Below are 11,278 nucleotides of genomic sequence, written 5' to 3' on the forward strand. Positions count from 1 at the left end.
GGCCCAAGCCCATGCTTAACATGTGCAAAAACTCAGAGCACACCTACCAATGGAGGCCTGCAGACCCTATATCTGACTATTTACAAAGTATAATGAAGCTTATACATTGTTAAGTGAAATACATCCATTCTCCTATCTTGACAAATATAACTTCATTTCAATCTGGAAATTCGGCATTGCTTTTAGGATCTCTGGACTCAGAGTTGTTCACTGGAATGTGGTGGCAGGGAAGAGGGGGGCCCTCTGGCCCTCAGACCACTGTCCTTCTCTTCTCACCCCTGGTTCCAGCCCACATTACGAAGGTCCCATGATGCTCCAAGTCCAAGCTCCATCACCTCACTTTGGAAATACCCATTCTTTGGCCACTTTAGAGAGTTAGGGGGACACATCAGTGTTAATCCATCCTCAGGGGGAAGGCTTTGTGTAAGCCTTAGGTATATTTTCTTGCCCCTCAGAACTCCCCACCCCATGAGAAAGGCCAGAGTGGGATCCTGTAAAGCACAGGGCCCAGGGCAGGGCACTTCTTATCTGGGCCAGGAGAGGGACTGCCAGTGACTGAGGGTGCTGGGTCACAAGTAAGATGGGGTGACCTCTGTCATTATGACTGTTGCTCCAGAGGTACCCCCATTCACCACACGTACCATAGTCTAAGTCTTGCAAATGCTGTCTATAGCAAAAAGAAATCTGTCCTCACATGGAGCCATTGTTGAATGTGGAAGCTGCTTGTCGGGAAGCCCCTTGGATGTGGGTGTTTTCTGGTTCTGGGCCCCTAGCTCCCTAAGGCCCCACTAAGGGGCCAGCCTTCAGAGTTATTTTAAAAGATGTTGTCACTCCCCTGCCCAGATTCCTTCAGTGCTTCCCATTACAGTTCTTGCCAACAATGTCATTTTGTGTACAACCGAAACTCGCCACCTGATAGAATTTCCACATGGGAGCATGGGCAGGCCAGAAGGGCCAAGGGGTTAATGCTTTTGGGAGCACTGCTCAGCCACTGATGGGGGAGCTGCAGGGTGAACAAACCAGCTGCCTCATTCTTCTAGTAGAATCATTCAGAGGCATTTAGCCCTACAGTCTCTCCCAGAGGTGCCTGACAAGATGGAGTCCCAGTGGTCTGCAATGTCAGCCTGATCATTCATGCATCTTTTGTTAGCATCCTTCCACCCCCTGGCACACTTCTCCATTCTGTTTCCTGGGATATTTTCCTGGTATATTTCCCGAGTGAACTCCTTGTACCCACATCTTTTTCTTGGGGTCTCCTGCTGGGGCAGCCAACCTAAGACAGTTGTCTGCTTCCGGTTACATCGATTTTGATTGCTTATGGCATATCCGGTGCTGTTCTCTGCATGTGATCATTATCATCTCAGTTTAACAGATGAGGAAACCAAGGCTCAGTGAAACCAGATCACCTCCCTGAGCATCTCCAACTATAGAGCAGTAGAGACAGGATTTGAATCGTGGCTCAGACTCCAGAACCCAAATGGTCGATTATTGAGCTGTAATTGCATGATATGTGGTGGCTGATGGCCATGCTTCACTTGGGCGTAGATTCCAAAAGGAGAGTAGGACAGGGTTTTTGAGATTCCAACTTACTTTCTTCTTGGTCTGACCCTCCACTATCTTCCCTGTCTATTGGCCATAGTAGTAGTAGCTACTTTCCAGAGTCGTTAGGACAATTAAGTGGCATGGTAACTTCACAGTGTTTTGTACCCGTGCCAGGCCCATGGGCCATGCACTGTGCGTGTGCAAGTTGGCCTCCCCATCACCCCATCCTCCTCTTCATCATGCCCATTGGCTGGGCTGCCAGAAAGATGAGTAGCAGAGGAGGAGAACGCAGCCTCAAAAACCTGTTGTTACCAGCAAGTATCTGGCTAATTTATTTCAAAAGGTTTTGCTTCTATGAAGTTTAATAGAGTTGATGAGTATTAAAGGAATCATTTCATCTTCATTTGAATGTGAGCAGTAAATGTGTTTTGGAGATTATATTCATTCCCCAGTGACTCCAAGTACTTTCCCATTCCAAAGCTGATTTTCATCCATCAGAGCAAAGGGTTTTCAGCTCTACGGAGCTGTCTGAATGAAAAGCAGGAGTTCCTCGTGGAGGGTGCTGCTTGGCTCACCCGGAGTGAGGTGGCAGAGCTTCCTTCTGGGCACAGGGGTACCCCTGCCGGTGTGCAGACATGTGACTCCCTCCTGGCCCCTCTCCTCCTGTCCTCAGCTGTTCCTGAATCCATGCAAGGCTTTGTGTCTCTGTAAAGCAGCCTTCAGAAGCCCGGGACTCTGAGACAGGTCTAACTCCCCTTCTCGGCCTGCTGGTTCTTGCACCTTACTGCACCTAATGGGGGGTCAGCCCCATTTGTGAAAGGTGAAGCTGCTAAGATCTGTCTGGGAAGGCATTTCACCAAATGAATTTTAATAGCTTGGAATCAGGTTAAACTTACGAAGAAGGAAGAAAAAGAAGGTTTCCTTGGTATTGAATGTGTAATAACTCCATTTTTTACAACCTGTAAGCACTTGGGATGTGCACGTTGCTTCGAGGGCAGGAAGAATTTGTGCTTCCGGCCAAGGGCAGTTTGGTCTTTAGCAAGGCCCAACAGCCCTGGAGGGAGGCCTTGGAGCTTAGGGTTTCCCCTGTGGGTGAGCAAAACATTCTCAAATCAGAGCAGAACATTGATGGGCTGGTTATGCAATTAGCTGTGCCCTGAGTCCAACGGGGGGGAATGTGTGAAGGGTGCATTGATCAGGAGGGAAGGTGGCCGAAGGTTTCCAAGGGAGCGGGAGGAGGGGTTTTATGCCTTCCTACACCATGTCTCTCACCCCCACAGGACCCTCTCAAGGGTGGCCCAGGCATATGGGGCCATATTTTCTCAAATGGGAACCCTGGTAAAATTCCAATCCCAGTTGGGATCGGAACCCAAACCTTTCTCAGACACCTGTGGATCAGGAGCGAGGCCTGCATTCAAGGTCAGTTCTACCACTCCTGTCTTCTCGACCAAGTCACTTACTCGGTTGGACGCCCTGTTCCATCGGTAGAATGGGAACGCTCATGCTGATTTACATAAACTGTAAGATCCTCCTGAGGAGCAAAAGCACGTGGAAGTGATCAAAAGGCAACTAAGTGCTATGCAAATAATTATTTGTCGCTTGCTGGTGATAGTGGTAAGGATGACCCCCATGCTAGGAGTTATCGTAGCACCGGGGACAGCCAGTAGGTGACCGCTTCAAGCAGGGGCATTCGAGGGCACAAAGGTCGCTGGGGAAAAAGCCATGGGACGTGGTCTTGGCGAGGCTGCCGCTAATCAAGTAGAGCGAAGAAGCCAGACACCGGAGAATCAAAGGCAGTGTGGGGCAGAAGAAAGGCAGACATGCTCGAGTATTCAGGTGGGGAATTCAGACCAAGAAGCCAGAAATAAGGCAGTAGCTGACGGTCAGTGGGGGCAGAGGCCAGCAGAGCAGCAAAGGAAGGGGCAGGGGGAGAAGCCGGGTGGGACCTAGGCCCTGAGCAGCAAGGAGAGCTGAGCGTGTTTGTGGGCTGTTGGTTTCGGGTCACATATCTGAACAGCGAGCAAGCAGCTTTATGCCAGAAACCCCTGGGCCCGCTCTGGGACGAGCCCCCAGCTGCACGAGTACATGTAGGTGGAGTCTTACAATATTTATGGGCTTGAGATGCATGCCCTCTGGAGCTCCAGGAGGCGAAAGCACATTCCAGATACATAAAGGCTGAGCCCCACTGCATGAAACACCATGGGAGGCCCTGGTTACGAGGGTCGCCGCTGGGGCTGGGTGGCTGTGTGGGCAGATGAGGTATCCGGAGCCTCAGGCTCACAGATTTGGGGGCAGGCCCTGTCTGGGGTGACTCTTCATGTCGCTTTTTTGGCAGAAATAGCAGAGAGACCCTGCCTCGAGGGGAGAGGTGGTATTTAACATGACCCCTTGAACGGGCTCCTGTGGGAGTATGAGTGTAGCTGTCTGTTGGCTCTTTCTCTCCCCGGTTCAAAATTGAACTCCTAAGGGGGACAGAAGTAGGTTAGCTTTGTTTCCGAAGGTGCTAGAAGTAAATCCAGCCCTTCTTCGGTGTCTGTGATACAAAAGGCATCTTGTTCTCAGCGGCCGGGGTGGCTGCGGTGCCTTTGGCCCCAGGCCTCTGTCTGCAGCCTCTTGGCAGAGGGTTTACAAAGGAGGGACTGTCCTGAGGCTTAGAAAAGGCCACAGGCTGTCGAAGGTGAAGGGGGAAAAACAGGACCTTCTGTCTCTTCGGGCCAGGTGGAACCATCTGGGGCTTCTCAGGTGTGAGTTCAATCTGTCTGTGACTGTGATAAGGTGTCCCTCTTCTGGACCCATGGTCTGTCGCCACACCACAGTGCCCCTTCGTCACCAGCTGAGTAGCTAGGGCCGTGTGAGGTCGTGAGGGGTAACAGCCGGAGCAGCAATCAGGCCTTTTGCCCTTTGAAACAACTTCAGCTTCTGGTGGGCACACGGGAGGGAAATGACAGCAGAGCACTGGGGTGACTGGTTCACCACGATGGAGGATCCCCCTCCCCTCAGAAGTGGGCCAAACACCCCAGGCAGTGCTTCTCGGAAAGGAGGGAGGCAAGGGACAGTCATAGCAAGGGCGAGGATAGCCTGTTTCTACCCACTTGAGCTATTCAGAGCTCTCAGCAGCCAGCCCCAAAGAGACAGATGACTCCTAGAAGGTTCGACACTGAAAATTGTCTGGCAACCACATAACTGAACAATGGTCATCTTAGGGAGTCCTTAGGGGATCCTTGGGCTCAATGTCTGTGTCTGACCAGCTTGGAGGGTGGGGGGCCCTGTTCTCAGCTTTTGGAATCCAGGCCATCTTTCCACTGCTCCCTTATGTCTGCTCTACTTCATAGGGTGCTTGTGAGAATACGCATAGAGAACCAAGCAGCAGTTGTGTGTTCAGTGTGTAATAACCTTATTGGTGGAACTCGTCCAATGGCTGTCCCTTTGCGAGAAACCCTTGACCATGTTCTGCTGCTCAATCCGGAGCATCGTTCTAGGGAACAGATGAAATATGGCCCCCATCCTCAAGGACCTTAGAGTTGAGGGGAAGAGATGCAAGTAAGAAGAAAGGCAGCCGCAGAGTCAGTAAGTGGGTGCTGGAGAGGCATCGGAAGGGAAAGTGGCTGAGACTCCATGGAGTGGGAAGTCTTCCAGAAGAGAGGTTGCTTCAGTTAGCTCTGATGGGCAGACAGAGGTGGCCCAAGCAGAGAGAACGGGCAAAGGGGCACTCTCTTTGGATCAGAAAGCGTTGCGTGAAAGCCCAAAGGTGTGCAGAAGCAGGGCACAGGTGAGGCACTGCCTGCAGGTTAGTGGGACATAGGACAGACCTGGAATGTAGTGGAAGGGGCCGCTGGAGAGGCTGGCAGGCTGCCACCAGACCAGGGTGTCTACTGGGGATTAGCCAAAGACACTGAAGGTTCCCCCAGAGTTGCTGCTAAAAAACTTTTCAACAGGGAATGCTTTAGCCATGCTTGTATGTTAGAAAGGCTGCTCCAGCCCCAACCACAGGCTGATTTGGGAGAGACCTAGGTGGAGAGACCAGTGATCCAGGGGGCAAGGATAGGGGTCCGAACAAATTCACTTGTCATGGGAATCCGGGTGTAAGGCTCAACCTGAGGAGAGAGACATTTAGAAAGTAGACTCTTCACAATATATTCATCTAGATGGATGGGAGACAACAAAGAACAAACCAGAAGCTGGAGTCCTACTGCGCCCTTCCTTCTCTCTCACCTCCCACATCTAATCGGATCATGTCATTTCTTTCTGGTTAAATGCTTTCCATGATTTTCCTTAGCTTTCAGGAAAATATTCCAACCATTAGATTAATCAAATAAAGCTTTTTCTAATCGGGTCCCTGATAACCTTTGCTTTAGCAGGAGCAGGGACAAAGTTTGTTCGCTGGTTTACCCAGGTTGTACTTGGAAAATTTGTAAATTGCAGGAAAGCCGCCCAAATGGTCAGGAATGCCTCTCTGTGCTTCATCTAGACGCATCCCTTGCTAACAGTACACTGTGCCTGCCTTCCCTCCCCCGCTCCCTCCCCCACTCCCTCCCTCTCTCTCCCTCGCTCCCTCCCTCTCTGGTCTGCAATGTGTCCACAGTGACACGCAGAAACATGTTTTCCCCAAATCGTTTGTAAGATGCAGACATCGTGATACCTTACAGCTCGATACATCAGCATGTATCTCCTAAGAGCAAAGACATTCTCCTACAAACCTGCAATTCTCAAGAAATGTAACCTCGTTTACATCCAATCTAATCCACAGTGCATATTTAAATCTCCCCAGATGTCCCCACGTATGTGCTTAATAGCTTTTTAAAAAATCTAGGACTCAAAGATTGTGGATTGCATGTGGTGGTCCCATCTTTTTAGTCTCATGGCATTTACCACAGTCCTCTCTGCCATTTTGTGTCTTTTATAACATGATCTTTTCTCAGAGCCTAGGCTGGTTGCCTTGTAGAGCCACAATATGAGTATGGCTGATTATTTCCTCAGGATAAGATTCAGGTTGTGCATTGTGTGGAAGTATTCTACATGGATGATGTTGTATCTTTCTTTCTGTGTCTCATCAGGATATACATAATAGCTGTTTGACCCGTTATTAATGATGCTAAGGCTTTTCTTTTTTAATGATGCTAAGTTTGATCTCTCCCCTGAAAAAGCACATTTCTCCTTTTGTAATCAATCAGTAATCTGTCGGGGTGAAGCTATGTGAATGTGTAAATATCTTGTTGTGAATGTCTCACCAGTTATAATCCAGGAATGACCTTTGCCTCAATCAGTTACTCCATTGTCAGTTGTAAAATACTGATTTCCTAAATTTTCCATACCTTATACATTCATTAGCTGGCTTTCATCTGTAAAGAAGAGCTTTACCTCTCCATTTCCCCCACCCCCTCGCCATTTTTAAAAAGGTATTACTACAGACTCCTGGATTCCTTTTTTTTTTAAATAAGATTTTATTTATTTATTTGAGAGAGAAAGAGCACAAGCAGGAGGAGGGGCAGAGGCAGAGGGAGAGTGACAAGCAGACTCACCACTAAGTAAGGAGCCCAATGTAGGGCTTGAACCCAGGACCCTGAGATCATGACCTGAGCCTAAGTCAGATATTTAGCCAACTAAGCAACCCAGGTGCCCCTGGACTCCTGGATTCCTTAAAAAAAAAAAAAAAAAAATATATATATATATATATATATAAAATATACATAATAAATTCAATATTATTATACATATATTATACATATATGTATAATATGTGTATGTATATATGTATACATATATAATAATACAGATATACATTATAATACATATAACTATATTACATATACATATAATACATATAATACATTATAATATATAATGTATACATATATATGACAACATATTTATTATATACAATATATATTAAATTTATATTATGTATATGTATACATTATGTGTATACATATGTATGTTTATGCACATGTATATCATACATACATATTACACATATAGAATACATATATATAATTATATACAATATAATAAAATATACATTATATATTATGTATAATATGCATAATATGCATAATAACACAAAATATATATTATATATACTACTACAGTCATTCTTTTTGATGTTCTAACTGTCCCAAATCTGGCTAGTGGGAGCCCCTTTAAACCAGCTATTGTGTCCTTTTGGCATATCCCCCATAGACTTTGAACACTTCTTTGCTTTCTGACTTACTATTTTCCAACATCATCTGGTAATTTCCTGAAGGTCAGAGCTTTGGGAAGAAAGGTGATGAGTTGAGTTTTGTACATGCTGCATTTAAATTTGGCGTACATCTATGACATCCCTGTCTGGTAGGCAATCGTGTATGTGTGCACATACATATGCACACATACACTCCAATTTATATCTTCACTTTTGTTTCCAATGTGTTCAAATGGTGGTTTTTTTTCTCTTGAAAGTCCAAGTAGCCCCTCCCAGCTGTGCCACTATTATGGAAAGGGAAGCATGAATTGGTGGCAGACTGCTGGCTGTCTCTGCCTTAGGGAGTAATTGGTTTGCCAACCAGTAGTCTGTGAGAATGTGATGCAAGATAGTCCATTGGGTGGGAGATGAAATGATTAGACCTTCTATTTAGATTTATTTGTATCTATTTGTCACACTTCTATTATATATCCTTTACAATATATGGAGTATAAGAAGTGCATAAGAAAGTACAAGAATGCATAAATTCACCTGTAGATAAATAACTACACATACAGAGAGGTCTATGCTCAATTCTTAAAATAAGAGCATGAACAAAAATATTTGGAGAACGTTGGTATAATTGTAGTTGAAGCTATGGGTTGAAAGAAGTCAACTGGAAGGTGTTTACAGAATAAGAACTTAGGGTCTAGAATGGAAGCATAGGGAAGCTTCAACCTTCAGGACATGAGAAAAGGACTAGAACAGACACCTAGAAAGGAGACTAAGAGAAAGCTGGCCAAGAAGTGGGAGAAAACCTTGGGAGAGTGATGTTATCAAAACACACAGAATGGTGGACATGGCAGCAGTTCCAAATACTGACGAGAGCTGAGGAAAAGAGGTCGAAAATGTCTCCATTCAATTTGGCAATATGGCGGCCATCACAGTGCTCATGGATTGTGGTGCGGAAAGTAAGGACAACTCGAGAACTGTGTGAAGGGAAGGAGAGAGGCCAGAGAGTATGTGGAACCAGCTGGTGCCACAGTCCTTTTAGCTGCTGCAACAAACGGCCACCGCTGTGAAGTGGGGATGATGCTATGACGCTGTGTGGAGTTTGGAGAGGCCTGTGTAATAGCCCAAAGGCTTCGAGAGAAAAGGGCTGTGGAAGTCCAACCTACCAGAGCTGAGAGCTGAGGGCAGCACAAATGCACAGTGAGCATGTGTTCTGACAGCACAGGGCCAGGCACAGAGCAGGTGTGCCCTCAGTACTCGCCAACTAGCAATGACTTTCAATCATCCTCTACCGTGGATGGACGCGGTCTGAAGGATTCCAGTGGGACCTTATGTAGCCCAGACCGGCCTGCAGCAAACCTGTGACAGACTTGCTTCCGTCTTTAGCACAGCCTGCCTCCCATCTCGGGTCCTTTCCCGTCCTGTTGAAGTGTCGCTCCCATTCCAGGGCATGCGGTCCTCTTCTGTGCCCCAGCTGGCCCTTTCTCTGATTCTCCCACCATACAGAATCTTTCACTCCAGACCTCTCCATCTATTTCCTCTGTCAGCATTAGCTCCTCTTGGGAGCCTTGTCCTCTGCCAGATGATAATAGGAAAATTATGGACACTAGAAGTTGCGCTTGCTTGTGTGCATCCCGGAAATGAGCTTTGGCCCTGCCTCAGGTGAGGAGTCAGGGAAAGGGCCCGTGTGCATGGGTCAAAGAGGCTTTGGTTCGCATCTGGGTTCTGTTGGTTCCTATTATATGAGACCTGGAGCAAGTACTGAAGTCTGCCATACCGTTTCCTCACCCATAAAATGGGGACAATGCTGATAATAATATCTAGCCTACAGGTCATTATGAGAATTCACTTAAGTAATTTTCAAAAAGGTTCTCAGCATGTCACAGTAAACCTGTTCATAGATATATCCATTCACTAACTATGCATTGAGCCTGTGTCTGGGGCTAGGCATTGTTCCAGGCACCGGGGATCTGGCGGCGGGGGTGGGGTGGGGGAGAAAGAATCCAGACCTTGCTCTCAGGGAGCCTGCTCTCTAGTGAGGAAGAGAAAGAGGAAGCAGACAAATGTCTAACATGCTGTCAGATAAGGAGTCCTGAGAAGGGAAAGCAAGAAAGAGAGCACAGGGAACGAGGGGAAGTGTGACTGGAGGTGGGGGCCTGGAAAGACCTCCTCTGAGGCCAGCCTGTGAGCCCAGGGCAATGGAGTCCGGACGCTCCAGGCACAGGGAGAAGCAAGCACAAGGGAGCTCACCAGGAGAGCCCCGGGAGACCCTGTGCGCCTGCGCAAGTGCGTGCGTGCGTGCCTGAGTGCGTGCGTTTGTGCAGGCGTGCGCATGAGCGAAAGGCGAGGAGATCAGAGTGGAGAGCGGAAGCTAGATCGTTTGAATCTTAGTAGCGTCTGTAAGAACTTTTGATCCAATTTTATGCTGAAACTGTTAAAAGCCGCTGGGCGGTGAGAACAGAGAAAGATGGCGTGCTCTGAAGTGAGCCTTTTGGCCTCTGTGGGGAGAGCAGATTGCAGAGTGGGCAAGAAGGGAATGGGGACACCTCATAGGCGACTGTCTCAGGGGCCTGGCGGGAGCGGTGGTGGCCTGGACCCGGGCAAGGAGGGGTCAGACTCAGCATCTGGTTTACAGTTTGAGCTGGCAGCGTTTGCTGAGGAGCTAAGAGTAGATTGTAAAGAACGGAATCCAGGATGATGCCCAGGCTTTAGGCCTGGGCAACTCGGTCAGTGGTGGTGTCCTTTCTTCTATCCAGCATATTGCATATTAGCGGCAGCAGCCGCATAGCGAGAGCATCTTCGACCCCATTCAGGGACTATCTGGAGCACTGCCTTGAGAGGATAAGGGTCCAGAGGCCAGGATTAGGGTGAGCAGAAAAGTGAATGCTGACTGATGAGTCATGCCATGGGCACAGAAGCAGGGCGAGGTGGCTTAAATCCTAAATACTTAACAACCTGGCCCTACACCAGTGGTTCCCAAAGTGTGGTCTGGGGACCAGCAGCAGAAGCTGAGAATTTGCTACAAATGCAAGATCTTGGGTCCCACCTCTGACCTGCCGAATCAGAAACGGGAACCGGGCTGAGTGCTCTGTGTTTTGACTTACTTTCTAGATGATCCTCACACATGCTTGAGTGTGACAGCCACTGGCTTGATGTGTTCCTCTGCGGTTGGGAATCCAAAGGAGGCTGCCACATGCCCCAGGAATGGATCATCATGCCCCAGAAGGTGTGTGTGACAAGAGCCACATACTTAGGAAGGGAAAAGGAAGATGGGAAGCGGGGAGAGAAATTAGGAATCGAAAAAGGGTATTGTTTGGGATGTTGGAGCCCTTGGAGATGGGGGCCAGAGCTAAGTGAAGTATCAGCTAGAGTAGAATTAGGACCCTTTACTTGGTAAAGGCGGCTTTGTTTGTACTTGCACGTGGTTCGTTTTCCTTTGTCTGCCCTTAACATTTTAGATTTTACTTTTGGAATTCATAGCCTCCTCAATGGTCTGAAGAGTTTATTTATTTTTTATTTTAAACATGTTATTTATTTGAGAGACAACTTGGGAGAGAGCAAGAGAGG

The 11,278-nt window shown here is 47.7% G+C and overlaps 1 long non-coding RNA gene across 1 annotated transcript in view; it reads left to right on the plus strand.

Moving 5' to 3' along the window:
- Nucleotides 1-11,049, plus strand: part of LOC131821558 (uncharacterized) — a 66,482-nt gene extending 55,433 nt beyond the window's left edge. The window contains exon 5 of the long non-coding RNA XR_009349941.1: nucleotides 10,823-11,049. This is a non-coding gene — a long non-coding RNA (uncharacterized LOC131821558). The remainder of the gene's footprint in view (nucleotides 1-10,822) is intronic.
- The last annotated feature ends 229 nt before the right edge of the window (nucleotides 11,050-11,278 follow it).

The sequence above is a fragment of the Mustela lutreola genome, chromosome X, assembly GCF_030435805.1.
Source record: "Mustela lutreola isolate mMusLut2 chromosome X, mMusLut2.pri, whole genome shotgun sequence".
In the NCBI taxonomy this organism is placed as follows: domain Eukaryota; kingdom Metazoa; phylum Chordata; class Mammalia; order Carnivora; family Mustelidae; genus Mustela; species Mustela lutreola.